At 40.4% G+C, this 20942-nt stretch overlaps 1 protein-coding gene across 3 annotated transcripts in view; it reads left to right on the top strand.

The window, feature by feature from the left end:
- The window catches only part of LOC105560442 (4-coumarate--CoA ligase 1-like), a 65376-nt gene that overhangs the window by 32644 nt on the left and 11790 nt on the right, over positions 1–20942 (top strand). Inside the window, exon 1 of one of the 3 annotated variants that reach the window (XM_012009571.1) lies at positions 10749–11069. The exons of 1 other annotated variant lie outside the window; for it this stretch is intronic. The gene's annotated coding sequence lies outside the window, so the exon portion shown is untranslated. Of the gene's footprint in view, positions 1–10748; positions 11070–20942 lie in introns of those variants that run through there. One more of the 3 variants, XM_012009570.1, reaches the window with a different exon arrangement.

Genomic DNA, 20942 nt, shown 5'->3' with positions numbered 1-20942 from the left:
TTCACTATATGCAATATTTTGTTTAAACAATTTCGTCAGACCATAAAATACGAGTAGATCTATTTAATGACGATATTTTTTGCACTTAATTTTTTGTCTTGGACCTTTCTGTATTTGTTATTAATTTGACTTATATAAAACGATTTTTAAATCGTTTTATAGCAAGAAATAATACGTTGCTTAATCTATTGTCCGTGCATGAAGTTGTAATTTCAAAACTCTTTGCTGTTCGAGATCTTATTTCTTATTCTAATTTGGGAGATTCGCGGCGAATAGAGCTTCGTATGTTATCGCGTTTCGATGAGATTTTGTTGCAGTGCATTGGCAAAGTGCGTATCGCGTGTGATTAACGCCAGGAGTACCGTGCAAAGTGCCGATTATTCTACTCTGATAATTAGTACGCGCGAATGTAATTAACAGTGTTCTCGCGAGTGCTACTATGTTGTTCGGGTGCAATGAATGGATCCGAATGCAGGAGGCCTGAAAGTAACCGTGGAGTGAGTAATATTTTTATTTCTCTTGTGTTGTACTCGTGGGATTAATTATTTGTAAATATTATATTTGCGGGTGACAATTGCTCTTCGTTATTTCAGGCGTTACTAATATAATTTGGGTATTTATATTTCACAATTTCAACGTAGTCATAATTCCGCCCCTGTACATCTCATCGGTGAGCGATATATTAATTGTAACTACTTTTACAATCGCCTGATCAGCGTACTTTTAGTTGATCCGCAATTTCAAAATTATGTGTGAACTACTGTTCTACTAAACTAGTAAACTACTGTGTTTCAAGATAAAATTCTGGATATATCAACTATAAATGGACTCTTTCATATAAAATTCATATAGCAACGGTGCAGATACAATACTACTTGTAGTATCGCGCCAATTACCAAGTCTTAATCAATGTCCGTCATCGTTTTCTCAAATGTTTATAATAGACGAAAGTTCCCTACTATGAGATAGAAGCTTCTAATGTTAGATAGCAGGTTAAATTCAATCTCAATTCTTTTTTCGCGACGATTACACGATCTAACAATAAATTTTCCGCTAAATAAACAGATTTCAAGAACAACAGATGATGCCTGTTAATTTAACGGAGACCCCGCTATCCCATATTAGGAAACTTGTCTCGTAACAGGGGACTTTCGATTATTTTTTTATTGGCAATTACGTGACGCTGCGAATTTTCCGGAATATCAACGGAGAAATTATAATAATCATTGCGGCTATATGACTCTGCGTTATCTTATCGCGCGAGGCATTATATGCGTTTTTCCTATCGTCGTTATTTTTAGAGACTCTCCGATATCGATGTTTTGCTTAAAACTTATAAAATGTCGCTGTCTCATCGCGGAACCGGATAGGCAGAAAACTCGCGGTGATTATTTCGCAATATCGCGCAGACCGTGAAATCGTTTATACAACGACCACACGGCGAGCAACGGGCACTCGGCCGAAGCCGTAAAGAGCCCCCCGGTTGCGGCTACACCCGGCATCGCTCGCAAAATTCGACTCTATTCCGCCCCCCTCCCCTCCCCCCCTATCTTTACAACAATCGCGCGTTACCCTCCGCGCGCGTTGCCGCCATCATCCGCGGCAATTATTCGCAGCCGAAGGGAAACGTGTACCTATATACCGATTTCGCTCGAACTCCGTTCAAAGACACGATATCCCTCCCCTTCGTCCTCCCCCAGAAATCCCCGTCCTTTTCTCCGCCCTATACCCCCGACCAAACACTCCCGCGATGACGATCGCGCGGACTGCAGGCGGCTGTACACCCTCGCCTATGCTCGAGTGTGTGCCGGGGGGTTTATGCGAAAAGCTGCGTGTTTGCGTCCGTTGTGTATGCACGTGCTTGCACGAGCCACGTGGGTGTATGCGGGTGCGTGCGCGCGCGCGCGCGCGACGACCGTGGAGCCTTGCAGCAACTGCGCCAAACTTCGAATTAGCGCCGGCGACGAACTTGGAGATTTACAGTACAACTGCACGACCCTCTCTCTCTCCCCTCTCCCGCCCCGTTCGCGCCGCCGAAAGAATTACAGCCCTCCCTCCCCAACCCCGCTCGAGATATGTGCGTACACACCAGCCGCGTGTGCGCGTATATTTACAATGCGCGCGTGTACGCGCGGACATGGGAGCGTGCGCAAACAAACACGGTCACAACGCCTCGTAGCGCGGGTAATACCTATCCCGACGCGATATTTACGCAAGCGGATCGCGCGGTAATACCGCGCGCCTATCCGCCGAGCCCTACGCATACATCAACCCGCATTCCGTTGGGTAAATCACGCCGGAAATCTTACATCGCCTCCTGATCGAACGCACGTAGTAAATGAAATGGGGCTTCGGCGCGACACCGGAATAGACACGGAGGGTGATTAACGCGCAGCACCGGCGAGACTAAAGGCTATTCTACAATTGCGTAAACGTGGTTCTTAGCGGTTGTACAGTGTTGTAAAACACAGTTTTAAACTAGCATTTCCGATTGTAAAGCCTGTTGTAAAAGATGGCTGAACTTGATCTTCCACGACTACAACGATACAGGACGTAAAAGCTAACTAATCATTCATTTCAATTACGACGTATCTCACTCTATTGTATATTACTTTGATGTACAACACTTACTACTATTTCTACTCCTACAACCCTACAACTACGTTTACGCAATTGTAGAATGGCCTTAACGATTCCGCAGTTGTACTCGCCCCGCCCGGGGGTTAATAAAACCTCGGACCTACGCCTAGGGTTGCCAGATGCGAAATGACTATTTCCGGGACATTTTTAGGCCACGGCTGAAAAGTAGGTTGTTAGAGTATTTTAGTTCAGTTTTTAATTAATTAGCGACCCATGAGCATATATATATATGTGTATATATCGTATACCTAGAACCTTACACATTTAGGGATAAAATAAAACAAGTTTTTGTGAAAAAATATAATATTGCTACAGAGTAGTATCGGGCGGACGGCTAAGAGGTGGAGACGGTACCGCTGTGCACTGGCAATGGCCAAATACATTAATTAGGTATCAGTTAGAGACATGAATGTTGTGATTTTGTTGAAATTCTGATTTTCCGGAACAGAAGACATCAATTACTGGACACGGGACAAGCTTAAGAATTCCGGGACTTTCCCGGAAATCCCGGCCATCTGGCAACCCTACCTACGCCTAATCTACCACGTGCTCTTTGCGTCCCGAAACATGCGGTTCTTATATGAGCAAATCGAAACGCTTTGGAAAAAAAAACTCGTCGACAACGGACGATTGCACAATGTGCAACTTATCAACTTGCACAAATTTTTTAAATCCTTATCGGCTACGAAATAAAACGTTTCTAGACGCAAAGAGCACGTGGTAAAGTAGGCTTTACCGTCGATGATCGAACGGGATTAAAAATGAGTTGCGTCTGATCGAGGATTTTACTAGGAGAAATTCTATCGCGGAAATTGGGGGAAATTGTATACGAGGGTTGAAAAGTTTTGAGCCTTAACATGAAAATGGCATTACTTGTCGTCGCTTCAGTACTGCGACTGTACATGCTTTGAAGGATGCCTCTGAAAATTTCAACCATTTTGGACTCTCAGTTGTTGTACGGCAGTCGTTTGTGTCAGTGGACGTTAGTATTTTCGTAAACATGGAAAAAAAATCGAATATCGGGCCAAAATTCGCGAATTGCAGTTTGAACTGATTGACGCACCCACCGTATTCACCAGATCTAGCCCCCCGCGTGACTTTTCTGTTTCCTAAGCTCAAAGTTTGGCTCGGAGGACAGAAATTTTCATCGAACAAGGAGGTCGCAGCATCCGTAGATGCCTATTTAGCAGAGCAAGACGCCAACTATTTTTGGACGGGTTAAAGCGGTTGGAACATCGCTGGATTAAGCGTATCAACTTAAAAGGAGACTAGGGCGAAAAAGAAAAGTGAGTTTGACCGAAAAAAAATTGTTTCTATGTCAGGCTCGAAACTTTTCAACCCACCCTCGTATTGAGTGAACGGAATCTCTCCAAATTAGAGTCTCTATAATTATACAGACCAGTTCTGGCAAAATTCTGGGAGAAGAATGTACATTTATATCCCTTTCTCTCTCCTTCCTTCCCTTCCTTCCCTTTCTATTTTTTCCCGCTTTCTCTTTCTTCCGGGAGTTGCCAGAAATAGGACCAATCGAAAGTCGCCGTCTACTGGCCAGACCCTGATTAGAGGAACTCTACTCCAGATGAAACTGTCGCGATACGCTCGAAATGATACGCTAATGTATTACTTTCAAATTCGGCTGCCCGGCAGTGAGGATTAAACGAATCTACGTCCGTATCTAAAAGGGCGGGCAGGTATTCAGCGGTTTCCTTACGTCGGAGTTGGCATTTACACAGTACGCGGGTCAAGTTTGTGCGGGATCGAGCCAACCCTGGCCAGCGAACTTTGGCCATGCTTTAGCTTTAATTCGCGGTGGCAGTCCGCTCGACCATGAGGAACGTTGTCTCATCGGTAGGCTATCGGACTTCGGTAAATTCACCGTGACATCCAGGGATAAACATTGAATTGCCACGGTTCCGCGAGAACGTCACACTTGTCGATTGCCAACTTGAGGAAACTTCGAAGAAAGATCAAAGGTTCGCAACAGCGAGAGGCCAGATCTTTAATAGAGTCTCTCGAGAATTAAATGCGACAAATTACCGACGAAAACGTCATTAGACTGTTTATTGCGATAAATGTTACCAGTGCCTCGGTGGTCGAATTGGTGAGACGCCCTTTACCGTACGAGGCAGGTTCAGATTCAAATCCTGTGTAAGGTAACGTTTTTCGCGATAAGTTCTTTTAATTGAATGACATGTTACAGCCAGTTGTGTCGAAGCTGCTTCTATGTTAGGCTCAAAACTTTTCAGCCCACCCACGTATAAAGTGTACAGAATCTCTTTAAGTCTCTATAATTAGACACGCCAGTTCTGGCAAAATTCTGTCGTTAGTTAGCTCTGGTATATCACTATTTCACCATTTTTCACTGATTTCAATGTTGTTCGGAGGTGTCCGTAATAATATGCGCCTAGGCGACATTGCGTGCATGCATTTTTAAGAATAAAAGAGTAAAAAAAGAGTACAAATAGACTCGATGTACAAATATTTCGAAATACCGTGCGATATATAATAAAAATATTTTTTAAACATAATCACAAATTAAAAAATTGTTTAGACGCCTACAAACGTTTATATGATGTAAAATAATAAGTGTCTATAACTTCACAAACTCATACACATTGATAAACGATGATTTCATCAAAATTTATGAGATATAGGCGATATCAGATGCCATTTTTCCAACTTCGAATTTTGTCGTTTTTGTTTCTTTTCAATGTGGATTAAACTTTTTTTAGATTTTAACCGTTCTAACCTATTGTGCATGAAAAACAAATGTTCATTTGAGACTAAATACAGACAAAAATGTCAATTACTCTTTAAGCGAGAACGACTTGAATTTTGGTAGGCGATATTGAGTGCCCTACCCTAAGCCACAGTAAATAGAAGCCACGAATGGCGTAATCACGCGGACTTATCTTTCGTCAGATAGCTATGATTCTGTTTGCAATCAACAAAGTGTCGCGTCGCGGTGCTGACGGGCCCGTCCGCGCGAAAAATCCGTCAAAGTGCTACAAATCTACGTCGCGATGCGCCGATTGACAGTTGTCGAATGCAGAAAGATGCGAGGAGAGTAACTGCACGCTCCGGAACGAGGAAAGCGGCAGTGATATATCGCCTTGCCCTTCGCGATCGCGTCCGTTTCGATAAATTCCGCAAGAGTCGGAAAACCCGGCAGTCCTTCAATTTCAAATATGAAAAATCGATTAACGTCCAGCTTCATCGACAACAGACAATTTATTCGCGGTTACGTATCTGCGCGGATTATTTTTCTTATAATCGAGAAAAAGAATGAATATTAACAGGTTCTCCGCATTTTCTGCTATCCGATTCGATGGAAACCGACATTCTCTTAGTAAAAATTTCATTAAGTGTACGCAATCTTTTTCAAACGCTTTGCAACTGTAATTGTTCTTGTTCTCTCACGTCAAAATGCAGTAAAGTTACGTTTACCCAGTTTTGCAAGCTTGACAAGTAATTTACAGAATTTTACTACCTTCCCGCATTTTCAGGTATGTACACTGAGAAAAATGTCCGATTAAATATAATCGGATAGCCCAATTGCATGATAACAAACGGATATATCCGATTAAATTGCATATTTGATGAAAAATGTGATCGGTTTTTCAATCAAATTTCATCGATAACTGCATTTTCTTCGGATAAATTCCATCGGGTGTGTCCATAATTTTGCACTATTTAATTGGTTTATCCGATGAAAATTGTTCTCGATGTACGAAAAATATCGATGCACAAATAGAGATTTATTTATTACTTGAAAAAATCTGAATAAATTAAGCCTTGACAAAGAGACGTGATATCTCATTTCAAATCTATTACTATGCACTTCGCAATGAGACGTGTTTATGTTTGCACAGCTAAGATAAGATAGTCATAATGTTTGTCTAGGTGAACCTGATAATTTAACGGAAAGCGGGAGTTTGTAACCTTTGCTCTATTTCCCTTCACACTCTGTTGCACGATTTTCATATAAATTTTCATCACTTCATATATTCGTATAATTTATATCTTTGCGCGCATAAGCACTTTACGACCGTTACAGTCAAACGGCGTTTACGCTAAGAGAGCTAAAGTTCACGCTAAAGAAGCGAGACTCCATTAAGCTGAAAAATCATTACGCTGGTTTTTCTTGGACAAGGAAAAATATGTAATATTCTTTTATATTTCATAGTTTCGTAACAAACTGTAATATATACACGTACGTAAAAAAAAAAGTAGATAGAAAAGAGAGAGAAGAATGGAAATAATAATGAACTAACAATCAGCGATGTCGATCTCTCGAAGCATCTCCGTATTCACCTAATACCGTATATCACACGATGTAGAACGCAGCCAATATGTCACGCGGACGCTTCTAGCTCACTTCTCACCTAAATAATTCAACATTCGCCGGAGGTCCCGTTGCTACCGAGCAGCGCCGAATAATCCGAGAGGGATGTCATGCGCGTGCACACCTTTTATTTCTGCTGGCTGCCCGTCTTTCTCGTCGCGCGCGAAGAATTTAACGCGACCGAGAAAACCGAGAGTTGGTTTCTCTCTTCCCCCCTCTCTCTCTCTCTCGCTCTCTCTTACTTTTGCCGTGCACCGGCTCGTCCATTTCGAAGAGGATGCCTGAGTAAGTCCGCCGGGGCGCTCAGCGACGGGGGTTTAAGACTGCGGAGTTAAGCTCGGGGCCCGGAACCGGAGAATGTGGTCTTCTCCGGGCCGGGCGTGTAACTACATCATGCCAAGAGTATTCGAAATACTCGGCGATGAAGTATGCCACGGTATCAGAGGTCTGCGGCCTGTAACAAAGCAAGCCCTCCGGGCACCGAGTTTACACACGAGCCCAGGCATCCGCCGCCACCGCCAGCGAGGGAACGAATGCTAATGCAACCCCGAAAACTTTGTCATCGATGCCAACGACCCGTTATGAGACCGATACGCTACCGCGAGGCTAATCGAGTCGACCTGACATCTACGTAAAATCGTAGGAAGATTCTATTTGGGCAGCGAGCTATTACGGCGATTACAAATCACTTGTTACAATCTCAAAAGAGTACACCCGTAACGTTAGTTTCTCAGTTAGTTTCCGGATTGACAAGTAATGTGCTGAGTTGAAAAAAATATACAAAATTCGCACAAAAATGTTATTATTAGGCTATAAAAATCCAGCCTGATCGAAGACGGCATTTCGCGTTATTTAATTGGTATTTTCTTAGTTAACGACTGCTGTCCGGGTTGTAGGCACGCGTCATTTATGTCTGAGATAAAATAACGATAAGATGCAAATAGGAAAAGTGCATGGAACTCTTTGCTTTCATTTTTTTTCTTTTTCTGTGTGAAAGTTAAGATTTTATTTCTCTCTCTCTACTATCTTTCTCTCTCTCTCTCCCTCTCTCCCCCTCCCTCTAGCTAGATTGATTGACCCATTAAAAGGACAAAGGATTTTAATGTGCTATTATGGGCTTAAAATGTATTCGTTAATTTTTTATGACCTAAAATTTTATTCAGCGCCGGAATATCCACCCGTTTCAATTAACCATTTCACTCGGAGTACATTACTTCCTGCCTTACTTTCGTTCTATATATTTTGCATTATATTACGTTTCCATAATATATGTATTGTATTTTGTTTAATAACAATAACATTACTTTCTGGCATATTATAAAATATGCCAGAGGAGATGCGAAAACGAAGATTTGTAAAAATTTATAATTTTATAAGAGGTTGCACGCACCAAAACACATTATAACAAAACAGAAATTTTCATCGCCTAACGCGCACACTTCGAGATTCTCCCGTTGGTGTACGTGATGCGAAATGGAAAACGCTTTAACGACAAAAATCCGGTCGAAATGTACCGAAAGCGCCCGTCATCCCCGCGTAATTCGTATGTACGTATGCGAAGAATTCGCCGAGAAAAATGCAATTCATTGCTGGAACGTGTGCCGGTTTCGATCCCCTCGTCTTCTATCTCATGGCCGAGTGTATCTTTCGTCTAAAGGACGGCCAGCATGGTGGAACAATGCTTTTAACTTTACAGTGCCGTTCGAGTGCGCTCTTTCGACCCCCGGTTATACTACAGGGTCGGTTGTTAACCCGACGCTGAGGGGTTGAGATTTCAGGCAATAAAACCGGCGTGATTCGTCGTCTTTAATTCGACGCAACGGCAACCCCTGCCACATTCAGTCGACGAACGATAATGTAGCCCTTGATCTATGATATTTCGATAGCAACGCTTATTTTTCTTAATTTACGATTGGACACAATGATATTGCTGACACAAATAAAAAGAATTAAATACGTTATTTTTAATTACTCATATTGTATAGTAAACACTAACTAACAATCACGTCAGTATTATAACTTTCCACACAATAATGTAACTGCGAGATTATATTTATATTAGTGATTGGAAAATTATAATATTGATGTAACTATTACTTGGCGTTTATAAGATATCATATTAATGTCACCAGATGTATTATTCAGCACATTTTCTGTCATAAAAATTGTACTCTATCGTAAATTCTTCTTTTCTATATTTATATCATGCTTATATGTATATTCTATATAAATCTATTTAAATTATCTCCCTTTAGTTGTAATCGGCGTGTGATATTTCCATTTTCAAATTGTTATAAATATGTAGCGCATATACACATTAAAAATTAAAACAGTGGTCAAAGAGCACAGGTTCAAATTTAATGTAAATTGCCGTCGAAGTCTAATCTAAAAGGTGAATTATTAAAAAAGGATTAGCAGGTGGCCCTTGCGACTAGAGTCACAGACGGTAGGAAAATTCAGTGTACGAAAGCAGATCATGGTGCGTTCAAATTGTGCAACATAAGTTCTTGCATATTAACTTGGGCAGATTTTTTAGTTAATGTAAATATGCGCTCGTTACCGTCGGCATATATGCATAACGTCTTTAATATCTTGAATTTAGAGTAGCAATGCTTTCTGCAATTAGACACCGTGTTCGCGGAACAATGTAATATTCGCAGAGTACCCCGTACAGACGTTGGAATATAATATCTTTCCCTAGTTCGCTGTTTTAATATCAGACGAAATAAAAATCATTTACATTGTATAATATATACGTGTGTGCGTGTATCAGGGACAGCGAAATTAGCATATTAAGTAACAATGAAGATTAGCTTTATTCAAGTGATCCAAATGAGAAGATAACGGTTCGATATCGTTACGTAGTTCAAAAAGTGATTGATTACTTAATTATTTCAATGTCAAGAAGTCAATTTTAACAGTCGGTTTAAAATTTTTTCTGGCAAGTTCTACGTCACGTTACAGAATAAAATTATAAACGCAAATCATTTCTAAAATTAAACTGTTGCGGAGGATTGTCATTTTCCATATTAATGTCAAAAGATTTGCAGATCTACAATATGAGAATAGGAATTTTGTTGGCTACATATTAATATACAAAACACATTGTTAGATAATTGGACGTATGTTCAACAAATTATCTAACAATGCGTTTTGTATATTAATATGTAGCCAACAAAATTCCTATTCTCATATTGTAGATATAAAGCCCGGCTTAGAATCTAATTAAAATACAACCGTTCATATGTAATTATCGCTGATGCGCTATTATGCGTTAACAAAATTATAATCTATTATTTCCGTACAAATTTAGAAAGTGCTACACCCCGAGTTCTGTTGATGTCACATCCCAGAAATATATTATTAAAAATTGTTTAAGCTTCTTAAATATCCTAAGAATAAGTATGGGAGTGTCTTTTTAGAGCCAATCGGTAGCTTTTTATATGGGAAGGACCTATGCAGTCTTAGCAGAGGAAATGGTTTACTCGGGATGTAACAAAAGAAGGAAATGTTCATTGAGCATAAGTTTTTAAATACACACAAATTAATCGTATTATTATCAACATTTCAGCAGACTATGCTCAAAGAAAATGCATCGTTTAGTACACGCGTAGTCGGCGTGCAAAACGTGAAAAAGCTGTTTGCATAAAAAAGCAGATATGCATTTATACTGCAGAGTTCAATGCGATAATTCCTGAATGGATTCGAGTGGAGTTGGTCTCTCCTACCAGCGCGACCGGATACACGGTATAAAGCCGGCGACAATTGACCCTGACGAACAGTATGAGATAATTCCGCAGCGCGCCACACTCGCTTTCACAGTGTCGAGTTTTCAAAATACACAGCGCTAGTCTCTTATATAACGCGAACCTCTTGACTTGTCGATAAAGCGCTGTATCACTCTTGTTTAACGTTTTATAGTTATCAGTTGTTAATACTTCGCGCGCGCAGTTTTGTGACAGAAAGACCTGCAGAAATCATCGCGACGTTATCAAGGAAACGGTTCGAGCGATAAATTTTCTTGTTGTGTAAAAACACAAACGTATCCGCGTGACTCTCAAGACTAGCAAGAGTTTGGCAACTGGTAAGAAAATCATGCGCTAATTATTGTTTTATTCTCGCGCGGAAATAATTTCATAACGATAAATTTATTAAGCATGAAACAACGAAAGATTAAGTACACAAATGTCAAGTATCCAGACATTATTTTCCAAGTGTAAATCACAAGATTTATATAAATCTTGTATAATATAGCAAATTAAATACCTATAAAATATAATTTCTAAATAATTAAAACATATCATATGTTAATCTGATATTTACTATTGCGGCAGCAATAATTACGTAGCTTTCTGCTATAATCGAACCAAAGAATTTCTGAGCCAAACTTTGTCAGTTACGTTTATGTTTTATTTTATTTTATTTGTTAATAAATTTTGTGTACTTAAAACTGGACAGAAAATATTTGTCATCTTTTCTGAAATGTTTCATATTTGTATTTAACATCTCAACCGTCCTAATTATAGGACGAAACTAAACATCCTACATTTTCCTCATTTGTTTATGTTCACAGTTTTATTTCCATATTTATTTATAGATTTATCTTTATTCACACTAAGCGCGCAATGCGTGGCGTGACTCGCAAAAATAGATCTATCCATACTGTTGTTCAGTAAAGCATCACGAGACGTCTACTTCGATTGGTTAACAAATTAATATTATCTGAAGCATAGTAAAGTTTCAAGACGTAACGAGATGCCTTTTAAAATATGTATCTTAATGCAACTTTTGATATTTTTAAAGTTTTCAGCGGTTTAAAATAAAACATTCAGCGGCCAGTTCATGTCAAAGCATATTTACCACTGATCTTTGCACATAATTAGACAGAATTTTACATAGCGTATAATTCTTATGACAAAAGTTTCGTCAAGTAGTTTTTCTTGCGTTTATATAATACCCGAAGATTTGTTTTACGAGAAAGTAAAGATTTTTTTGTAAGAAAAAGAAAACTGCGGTGACATATTTTCTCCCTTTTAAGATTATAAAAAGCACGGCTTCTTTGAGGACATTTTAAACACAGATAAAATTCTATGTTATACGTGACACTTTACACGTTAAGCGACAATAATACGTACACAACTGCATGACTTTTTGTTTCTTAAAGAGATCAAAATATCGCGTATGGAAATTTAAATAAATTTATACGCCCTTTCTTCTCTTTTACATCAAGTTTCATTTTTTGCACTTAGTTGTCTTGTAATAGCATTATCTTCCTCTTTTTATTTCCGTCCTGTGTTTTTGATTCAGAGATAAAAGTCCTTTAAATAGATTTCAAATATTTAACTTGCCGGTTGATAAAGACCGGGAAACACATGATATTGAAGTCAGAGATATTCTATGTAGTGACTGGTCACTGGTATAAGATACTTTTATCATGAAATACCTACATGAAACCAAAAGCAGAGATTTTTCTATATATTTCAAATCTCGAATTTTCTTTATTTTAGTCATTGCGTATCTTTTTACTAAACACTTAATCTCTCATTCTTAAATTTTGCTTTTTTTTCACTCAATAAAAGACAATGCAACATATTTGACAATTTCAAATAAATATTTTGATTACATTTTTTTCAGAAATATTGTATATGACAGTTAAAAAAATATTTTTTTTAGAGAACGAATTTTGAAATAAAAATATTATGACACGCCATTCATTTCACTATTAGAAAATTCATAATAAAATTGCTTTCTCATCAAATATTCTACGTTTAGCTATAATAAAAATAATTTTTCTTATATTATCTTTAACACAATGAAACTATAGGTTTTCTGTTTTCTATTCTGTGCGTGCTGCCTGATGTATGACACAACGCACATGATATTGAATATTTTTTCTCGATTTTCTTCTTTCACGATTCATAGAAACGTAGAAGAGTGATATAGCCTATGTTTCTCTCTCACTCCCGGAAATTTGACAAACCCTTATGGCCAGTCTCTGATTACAGGGTCTCTATCGAAACCAAGGATATGACATTTTGTATCTAGTCGTACTTTAAGAGAGATTAAAGTTTAAAGATATTGTAGAATTTCTAAAATAGACTAAACATAAAATGTAGAAGCTTTGATTTCTTGAACAAGTTTTATGGCATGAAAATTTTATTGCCCTGCTTATGTTACTTATGTTACTCTATACATTCATGTTTCATAAAAACCAAGAAATAAAAAATATTACTTTTTAACCGTCCGACTTTATGAAAAATTGTTCATATTAATTAATTATAACGTTCGCGGATTAAAGCACTTTCTTATAAAAAAGACGGAAAAGAACTATTTCAAATTTATGGCACATTTGTTTCTGCAAATATTACTCAATTATTATTTTTGTTCGCCTATTCTAAATTCTAATTTATTCAAATGATTCATAAATAGCTGATTTATTTTTGTCTATTCAACAGAATAATTTTTTATAATTTGACTAAAATAGATGTAACGTTAATACTTTATATGTGCGTTTCATTGAAATTTATAATATTCATAGTAAACTCATTATGATTCGAACGGATAAAAATCGAATTCTGCAAATCAGCATTCATTGTTTAATCACTGCTATTCAATGAATACTAATATGTATCAATTGAGTTGTAGATGCGTGAACACCAATATCCCAGCAGCTTGAATACATTTTTCGTAAAGTAGACAGGGATACGTATCCATCACTAGATTTCACCAAGATACGCAGGTCGTGTATTGACATTTTTCTGATTATCTGACGTACGCACGAACATTATTCATCGGAATAAAAGCACGGTGTAATTATCGACTCTGAAAACGTCGCATTGTCGACGTACGCCTCGGAGCGAGAACGGACGAGCACTCGCATAATGCGATTACAAAATTTCACCTGACAAGGTTCTCCCATCTCGCCAGAATGCACTTCGCATAAGTACAACGATTTCGTACTCGAAAAACACTTCTCGCTTTCAGTCATAATTTTCGAACATCGTGTCGCCGCTCGCGTTCTCCGAGTAATCGCGTGAAAGACAGATTGAAAATATCCCTTAATCAAACAAACGCGAGAACGATCGCCATCCCCGCCTTATGTCTGGCTTTTCAATAAGGGGGGGGGGGGGGTGGGTAAAATTTTTCAATAGTCCGTAGAAAGAGAGATATGAGTCTTGAAAACGTGGTGAAATTTTTTGCGATAAAAAGACTCTAAAATAAATTGCGCGGCTTAAACGAGCTACAATAAATTCTCGCTGAGAAATTACATATTAATGAACGGTTGTTCTCCCCCTGATTACTTATACTTTACATACAGAAAATAAATGTGCCAGTTAATTAATCGCACAATTATATTGCGCTTACTTTAGTGTCTATAAATTATGTACTCGTTTTCTATTACAAACCCCTTATCGTGGCCTTTCTTGGCCAAAATATACAAAATGCATAATTTAACTACACGTGGTTGTTACACGAGAGAAAAATATATTCAGGCGATTACCAAGCAAATATACATTACGTGTTAAATGCGCATTATCTAGTTGCTTCGTAATGAATATTTATACGTCTTAATCAATTAAAGTCTCATCGTATTAATCAGAGATCGCATCAAATGATTGCCATCGATCTCGTTCAAAGTCCATTAACGTTTCAATCTTTCTGTTAAGGCAGGATACCACCTTTGACTGCGATTTTGGAGGCGTTTTTCATGAATTCTTTTTTGCATACAAAGAGTGCGCAGAAACAAAATCGGTTTTAGTCATTTATTAATGTAACTTTAATCTGTAATTACAAACTGAAAAAGTTTCAAAAATAATCTCTTGTAGGTGGCGCCAAAATACATTCCTTTGGAGGAACACCGTTAGACGGCGTGTCAAATTCCGCTCTGTACGTGGCTCCTAGAAAAAAACCAAAGAATGTTCCTATTAACAACAATATTTTTTTAATGCTGTACGTAGGGATTTTACGAAATTTCGATTTTTAAGAAAATGGCGGTCATTTTAACAAAAAGGTTTACCCTAAAAAATTGACCTTGAAGCTAGGGAAGTAATTAATATTTTCGAACTTGCTGTCCGGATTGTTTTTCTGAGTTTACAACTACAACTAAAATATGCAGTGCGTTCTATGTACCTCGGATATCAAATGCCGTCAATATTTTGCGTCATTAGCGCTTTCTCAATCATCTGAGCATCCAAAGCGATCTCATCGCTCTTCGCCGTTCGTGAAAGATAATTATGCGCAAACATCGGACAGGTAAACGCAATCGTGCCAAAGTAAAGCGGATTGTTAACGCCGGCGACAGAAAATCGCGTGGACCTCTTCAAACATTTGCGAATCCCCGCGAGAAATCGATCGAGTTGGTACGTGACAATGCAAATCGATGATATTACATCGCCGGCGAGACGATATTTTTCACCGCGGAATTATTATTAATATCCGACGGAAAAAAATGACTGGGTAACGAAAATTTAACGATATTATGCAAAATCTAGTACAGAGTAGCTCTTAGCTCATGAATGTAAATGGTGCTGCAAAATCATGTAATATAGTTGCAAAATATCAAGGGCGTTACACGAATGTTACTTATTGCTATTACTTAATAACCGATGCTAATTTCCAATTCGTTATTATTAATATTAGCAATACATTGCGTCATTTTGTGACCACAAAGTGAGTAAAAAAAAAATCGCGCGCCACGCGAGGAAAATAATTCGTCGCGACTTATTCTTTTTACAAATGAACCTTTCCTCGTGCCATTTTTTTCAAGTGCCAAGATGAGAGCTAAAGGCTCGCCTTTGTACGCCCTTCCAGCTGCTACTTGCAACGGCATTTCTGGGTAATCGAAAAATCAACCCGCCTTATGATTCCGCGTTAGAAATAATGATCCCAGTTATGGTTTTCGTGCGAACTGAATTCCACATTGACAAAGCTGGACGAGCCGGAAAGCGGTAGCGCGCGCGTAACGTTTCTGCACGCAAACCGGTTCTGCAGAGGAACCAATTCTGCAAAACGTCACGGCGATTATTATAAAAGGGGCCCCCATTATAATATGTCGTAGTGTCAGCGCAAAGTACTGCCGAGTTATCGCCGATTTTCCGCACGCCCGAACGAGCACTTTGCCTGTACTACTCTCTTGCGGTTCCGACGATATTTCGCGTCCCAGCGATTTCGACGCGGAACGTACCATACTTCGTGTTTTATCGGCGGTCAAACGACCCGCGTAAAACGGTGATATGCGCTGCTTTTAATTTGTGACGAGTAAAATCAGCTGTAAACCCCCGTGTAACTTTATTCTTTTCTATAACGTTTCGAGTGAAGCAACGTAGATAGCGAGACATTATTTCGTAAGTTCGCGTCTCTCGTTGCGAAAACTATTAATTTTCGCGACTTGTACACTAAGCAGGTCTGATATAAGGAAAGAAGCTTCTCAGTATTTATTCGAGAGTTTTACACTCGCGACGTACGCTCAGAGTTTATGTTGTAATTTATGTAATATTTCTATAAATGGGTGCCCAAATTCTATTAACTTGAACCAAAGGACACAGAAATATTGAGAAACTGAATTTTGCGCTGAAATGTAAGCCAGATTCCGTTTGATTAAACGAGACGATAGTCCAGGAGTTTGCCCGTTACACTGCTACCTTTTAAGCGAAAGTAAAGCGACGCTTTCTAAAACAGGTAAAAACTAATTTATTACGATGAAAAACTACAACAGCGATGTACTAGCCTGACTGATGTGATCTAAGCTCGCTTCACCCTAGTTCGCGTGTAAGCCGTGTCCGCGGATAGTTGACGCCGGTTTCAAGTGCGTCGCGACCAGGATTTTTCGTGATACATCTTCGCGCTATTTTACCGGCGAGTTTCGTAGACAGAAGGATCTACGAACGTGATGGCGGTTCGCTCGGGGGGAAAAAAAAATAAACGAAACGACGAGGAGGACGTGGGAAAACGACGTGGTGGAGGGAGGGGTAGCTCGCAACCCCCGCAGGCGGTCGCGGCGACGTTATTTATTGCTCGGGCCGATGAGTGTCATTTAAAATTTCGATATAAATTAATTTAAGGGGGTAAAGGGGGTTTCCAGGACGGTCGCAGTGGTACGGGGCGTAATGGCTCGGAAAATGAAGTTCTTGTAGCCTCGCCGAGAGAGAATCTCGCTCGCCGTCAGCTCGCCTCCCCCTTGTCCCCCGCTCCAGCACCCTCGCGCCTCTTCGCCACCTCGAGCGTGTGCCGTTCCTCTCCACCCTCTCCCTTCCCCCTCCCCCCCCCCCGCGCGCCAACCTTCAACTTCATCCCCTTTCATCCTACCACCCCCTCCTCCCCGCCCTCTCTGCTCTTATACCCCGGTCTTACCCGCTCGCTCGCTCGCTCGCGGAGACTCAACATTGCCTGGTGAAATATCCCTTTGCCTCCGCTCCGCCAGGCTTCCATCCACGCCCAAGCACTCCGCCTCGCCATTATCTTAAGTAAACAGACTACCTGCGCGCCGGGGAATTCCAGATAAAGTCACATGTTATCAAAATCCACCTCCCTCCCTCCCCGGACCGCCCCGCCCCGCCGCCCTGCCGCTCGCGGCCGCCCTCAAAGCGTCCTCCGAGCGCGTAGCCTGTCGTTAATTCCGTTAAGTCGCGGGCCTTACGTTCAACGCGGCAAGCAAGCAGCAGCCTGCGAAATCGCTCGATTCCGGGGAGCGACGGCGCGCCGCTTCTGGCGGAAGTCGGGTGTGTTCTAATGAGGAATCCCCCGAAATGATATCGGCAGCCGCTCAGACGGACCTCAATCCAGTTCGCGCCCCGTTTGCGATTAATCGTGAGGCACTTTCACGCCGATAAGAGATTTCGCGGGAAAATTCGCGCGACGAGAGAGAGAGAGAGAGAGAGAGAGAGAGAGAGAGAGAGAGAGAGAGAGAGAGAGAGAGAGAGAGAGAGAGAGGGAGAGAGAGACGGTTGTTTTATACGGCGTGTCATCTTTGAAATGGGATTTACGTCGACGAGCATCCGCACACTTTTCGATGGAGATTCACCGCGACTCTTTCCGACTATTCAATCGACTTTCCATGTAAAATTTCCTGAGCTTATTTAACTACACGTTGATATGTTTTGAATCAGATTCTAAAGTGGATCACGTTATAATGTGATTGAAAATATAGTAAAACGGTATTCTTTCGCGGGTTTAAAGTCAACTTTTCCTCAGACTCATTTACGAGGTAAATACTCATCGTTCTCAATGTACGCCACTATTTTGGTAACTATATTAAAAATCTCTCTCTCTCTCTCTCTCTCTCTCTCTCTCTCTCTCTGTCTCGCTTCACGAACGAGGTATTCTTAAAGCCAACTAATTTATGTTTCATCGCGGAGAGTTTGGATTTAAAGAGATTAAAATTAGAAAGTAGCCCCCCGACGTGTGCATTATTATAATCAGCTTACAGAGATCGGGAAGATTACGCCTCGGTTTCGCCGTAAAACGAGCGCCGGGGAGAAAAACGCGGGAAGATGTAAATTAATAAGACGGCGGAGGAAATACGCGGCGAGGTTTCTTTTTCAAAAAGTGTAATTGCGACGCGTGACGCGACGAAACGAGAGTAACAGAGATTCTCACGTGGATCCCTTTCCCTCTCTCTCTCTCTCTCTCTCCCCCTCCCTCTCCCTCTCTCGCATTCAATCTCTTCAACCCCGGGGAGAGCGTAAGTATTCCCGGGGTGTCTAGGCATGTCGCATGAGGCCAAGAATTGTCGGTATGTGGCTCCAGTGTCCCAGTATGGCCGCTACAATCAGAGTGGCACGCGCCCTCGACCACCCGTCCCCCTCCCCTCCGCGTAACGTCCCAAAGCTTCCTTAACCTCCCTCTAGAACCCTCCCCCGGGACCTCGTCCACGACGTCGACGACTAGACTAACCCCGAAGAGCGATTCGTCCCCCCCGCGGCACTTCAGCGATTCCCGAGAACGCATCCCCCGCCCCCGTCCCCTGTCTTCTCCCCTTTCCCCCGCCCCCGCGAATACCCGAAGACGAGCGGCTGGATACCGGATGCACACCGTCGCATGCATTCCCGCGGATACGGTGCATATGCCGCGGGGAACGCCGAAAGTCGGCTTGCTCGCGATCTAGCCATACCAGGGTGCGTGCTGCTCTTCCTCCTTTTCGTCTTCTTTTCATCTGGCTATTTATTTCTTGTTTTTTTTACGAGTAGTAAAGTCAGAGTTGTCTCCCGACAAAGTCAGAAGTTAAGGTTCAGTGAGGGTCAATTGCAGATTAGTGCTGTTAAAGCTGTCTGAAGAGCGGATTCTCTTGCGAGAGATTTTTTTTTTAGCTCTCTTTAGCCCTTTCGCTTGGAGAGTTTTTAAGATACTAGATTGAAAAGTACTCGGTTCAAGTGCCGAGTAAAACTTAAAATGCCATGCCTTTAACCATGGCAAGATGTCGCGAAATTAATTGCTCAATTTTTATCGCTTATTAATTCTGCATCGATGAATAAAACTACAATTTATAAATTGCTTTTATACCTATTTCAATTTTAAATCTTGTCCTAATCGTAAGTTCGAGCTATTATTTCAATAAATAATCGCGCCTCAACTGCGCTCGCAAATTCTCTCAGCCACATTACTGTGATCAAATTTTCAGCTGACGTCACAGCCGTTTCTTCGTGTGTTATTAGGTTTTAAGTCCTTCAGAATTGCTAAGTTATAAATATTCTCTTTAAGAAAAATAACATACGCCAAGAATAATACGCACAGAAAGAATAATACGATTGAGACAGAAAAAGAATAAAATTTATAGGCTTCTTAGATTAAACAAATATAAAGAAGGAAAAAAACAAAGGTAATAGGAGCCGAACGCCAGATATTATGTGAGCAAATATATTTAATTACAAGACAATGTATATGAAACAATCGTTTCGGTCATATCTAATATCTGACGTTGGGCTCCTATTGCCTTTGTTTTTAACTTATTTATATTTGAGACAGAAAAAAATCGCAATCTAGACATTTATCAGGCACAATGTTCCAAGCTTTGATTGACTAAAAATCTTGGACTAGAGCAACTCTTACTTATTCGTTTGTGAGATTCATGAGAAATATAAACAAAATCATTTTCAAATATTGTATACGCAAGCCGTTCGGGACGCGAAATAAATTCATAACTTGCCTCATTTTTAACGTGAAATTGTATACAAAGTAAATCGTACAGATATCACGTGGGCTCGATTTTCTAATCCCAACGTCGCACAATTATATTTTCAATTTGTACAAATCACGCGCGTGTGTAAGCGACCTTTCATTCAATCGCTCTCAGTATTTCGTGCGTGGAATTATCGGACGGCATGAGCTTGCCGAGGCGCAAAAAAAAAAACAATATCGTATCTCGTCGCGGGGAGACAGAGAAACGCGAACGGTGGTATTTAAGAATCTCTCGTGCTTTTTCCTCACGATTATGGGCCGCAGCGTGGAACTCGTGGCACGCCTCTCCGTCCTCCTCCCACGTATAAACCCCGGGGAGAACGCATTCCCATCTATCCCTCCGCCCTGTACATCCAAGGACATCCAAGCTGAATGCCGGAGGAACACCATGCCATACATTCTAATGGAGGCAGAACGTTCGCCGGACTTTTACGGCGTCGCTTCCCCGACCGCGTGACGTCTAATATTGCTCGAATGCCCATATTAAATTTCGCGTAATTCCCGAAAATTATATTACACTCATCCAACGATTCGCGCGATACTTTCTATACGCGGCAAATAATCCCTCCGTTTACACGGTACTTTGCATACGCAATCTCACTTTAAATTAATTATTCGTTATTCGTTGTATCAGTTAATCTGAGCAGTGTTATTAAGAAATTAATTATTAACGAATTTATTTTAGGCTTTAATATATTCCAAGCTTGATTCTTTAAAAATTTTGGATTAAAGTGAATAGCAGTTGTACATTCTTATTTATTTGTCTGTGAAATTCATAATGAAT

The sequence above is a fragment of the Vollenhovia emeryi genome, unplaced genomic scaffold, assembly GCF_000949405.1.
Source record: "Vollenhovia emeryi isolate VEMERY1.0 unplaced genomic scaffold, V.emery_V1.0 DF939230.1, whole genome shotgun sequence".
Lineage (NCBI taxonomy): Eukaryota > Metazoa > Arthropoda > Insecta > Hymenoptera > Formicidae > Vollenhovia > Vollenhovia emeryi.
The sequence above is the reverse complement of the archived record's forward strand: the minus strand, read 5'-3'. Positions and strand labels throughout refer to the sequence as shown.